This window comes from Tupaia chinensis, unplaced genomic scaffold (genome assembly GCF_000334495.1).
Source record: "Tupaia chinensis unplaced genomic scaffold, TupChi_1.0 Scaffold000355_1, whole genome shotgun sequence".
NCBI classification, from domain to species: domain Eukaryota; kingdom Metazoa; phylum Chordata; class Mammalia; order Scandentia; family Tupaiidae; genus Tupaia; species Tupaia belangeri.
Genome location: NW_006159850.1, coordinates 10605672 through 10608492, shown reverse-complemented (window position 1 = coordinate 10608492; position 2821 = coordinate 10605672). Strand labels below are relative to the sequence as shown.

Genomic DNA, 2821 nt, shown 5'->3' with positions numbered 1-2821 from the left:
CTCAATGGCAGTGTGCTCATTGGGATTGGACACACGCTTGTCATCTGCTAGCATGGCGTCTGGCCTTTCTGACCTGTGGGAGCCACTCTCCTTAAAATGCCTTTTAACAATTTTTTCAAAATAATATTTCAGCAAATATTAATGTTTCAGTGCTATTTCACCAGCTTACAAAACAGGATACATAATTATGCATTCATGACAGCAGCCATGATGCAGAAGCAAACATGTCTGACTTAAAATACATGCAAAAATAACAGTGTTTATCTGTGTCTTATATGGTGGATGCTTTTTATTTTCTCTCTTTTTTAAGTTTTCTAGACTTTTTAAGTGAGTGTGACTTTTACATTAAAACAAAGTAAAAGTTATTAGCTTTTTTTTTTTTTTTGAAGAGAGTTTTGCTATAGGGTGTGTGCCCTCGCCAGACAGACAGAGACAGAGAGACAAAAAGTGTCACATCCCCAGGAGGGATGGTCACCCCGCAATTCCTTCTCCTCCATTCTCCTCTCGAGATCTTGGGCACGCATGCACACACCCCCAGTGTGAGTTTAAGCCACCTGGTCCGGGACGTGAACTGCAGTCGACTACATGGGAGTCCAGTGACATAGCCATTATGCTAACTGCTGGTCCCAAAGTTACTAGTTTTGAAAGTAACAATAATGAGAAAATTGATTTTTTTGTTTGTTTTGTTTTTGTTTTTGTTTATTGTGAGAGGGTACATTTACCAGTCAGAGAGAGAAAGCACCCCTCAGCGGTGCCATGCCACAATCCTATTTCCTCCGTTTCTCCATCCTATCGCAGTTTGGGGTGTGCACACACAGGCACCCAGCATGTTTTTCAAGCCACCAGATCCTGAGTTGGAACTGCAGTCAGCCATGTGGGTTTTGGTTCCCTGTATACAGAACAATTGCTGTGCTACAAGGACGACCTGAAAGATTACTTTAAGGCAGTTTTTTTTCTTTTTTTGTTTTGTCTCAGGGGAAAGCGTGAATGCAGCCCTCCACTACCACAAATTATGCAGTCGAGTTTCGCACATTTGGGGAAATCACAGGGGTCAGCACATCTGGAGTGCAATGGATGAGCCTCGCCCTGGGAAAAGCACCCTCGTGATGATGGTATCTCTTCTCTTAAGGCAATTATTTTGTCTCCTCATGACACCGGATTTCTAGAACTTGGATATTCAAAACCAGTATTTTATTTATAGTTGCAAACATTTTTTTCTACGACATTTCTTTCCCTTTTCCTAGGAGATTCCTGCTTTATCCCACAGTATCACATTGTTACACACACACACACACACACACACACACACACACTCTAACTGGCTTAGTAAGCACGTCTACAGGCCATATAAAACTGAGACGTTGCCATCTGTGAAAATAAAAAATCAAACTGTGACCACGTCCACCGCCATCACCATCACTTGTCCAAATTTCTTCAGCTCTGCGTTGTTTTCCTTTTCAGTTACCACTGCATTTATTATTCAGGCAAACTCCTTCGCAACATCATTTCATATCAAATAAAGAAGTGCATTCGGAGGCTGTAACTCTAAGTAGGAACACAAGTCTCTCATAACCCACATTCCCCAAAATGCAATTAGTTTAATCTCTTTCCAAACGTGTTCTTAATATAGGTTTTTACCAAGGGCCATTTTTCATGTGTCTTGGTTTTTCATCACTGAATTCTTGAGTAAGACCACAGACATTAAAATGATAACATATCATGTTTTAAATCATGGTTAAGTTCAAGAGGGAAATAACATGCTCTGTCTAGAGTTCGGGTTTAGGAAAGTGATTGCAGAGCATGACTGCAACATTTTCATAATATTTGGACTTGTTTCTGACTGTCATACTTGGGTTAATAGAGTTTAATTTTGAAAGTCAGTCTAGAGCATTCGAAGGTCAATGTGTGTACCCGCCGTGGGAATAGGGGAAAGTTTTCTCAGAACCAGCATCATAACACTTCTCAAAGATGGCAAATCAGCTTCCTATCACAGGAAGATCTCAAAGCCCCTGAATGAAAGTGGGAAGAAACAGTCTTCTTTAAAAATGATTTTGAAATAAAAACCTATCTGAGGAAAAAAATATTGAGTCCTACCTGATTTCTAGAGGGATAATCTCACAAATCTGACTCATGAGAAGTTCAGAGTTTATTGTATTGATTGGTAATATTAAAAGGCTTTCAGGAGAGTCATGGTTGATTGACTGGACCTTCTACACTGTGTCTCTGAGTTGCAGAAACTTTCCAATATGACCCCTGTCCGCCCAGTTTATTTTCCTGTGCCCTTCATCCATTGCCTCTGCCTGTTTATCCCACTGACCTCTGCTTCTTTCTGTAGCTTCAGTACCTGGAACATCCTGACATGTAGGAAGATCGTCAGTTGTCAGGACGTAGAATTTGCCTGATAGGACCAACCTATTTATGTCTCCGCTTTGAGAATAATTATCATCACCATCATATGAACAGCTAACACTCATTGGATATTTCCCATGTCAAGTGGCCTTATATACGTGAATTATCTTGTTTAGCTCCTATGATTACCACATGAGATAGGTGTCAGTTACTTGACTTTCTGAGGCTTGGTATTTTCATCTATAAAGTAGTGATACGCAAAATGACAAACGTCACAGAGCAGGTAAATACTAAGACTAGGAATCACATCCAAGAATTCTTAACCCGAGAGTCCATACTCTTTTTATTTTTTAAAGAATTTTTATTTCTGGGACCAGCAGTTAGCATAATGGCTATGTTGCTGGACTCCCACATAGTCAACCATGGTTCACGTCCCAGGCCCGGTGGCTTAAAACTCACGCCGGGCGCATGT

The 2821-nt window shown here is 40.6% G+C and overlaps 1 non-coding gene across 1 annotated transcript; it reads right to left on the bottom strand.

The window, feature by feature from the left end:
* Positions 1–972: 972 nt before the first annotated feature.
* LOC114008573 (U1 spliceosomal RNA) lies at positions 973–1137 on the bottom strand. The gene has a single exon (XR_003550094.1). It is a non-coding gene; the product is annotated as a U1 spliceosomal RNA (small nuclear RNA).
* Between the last annotated feature and the right edge of the window lie 1684 nt (positions 1138–2821).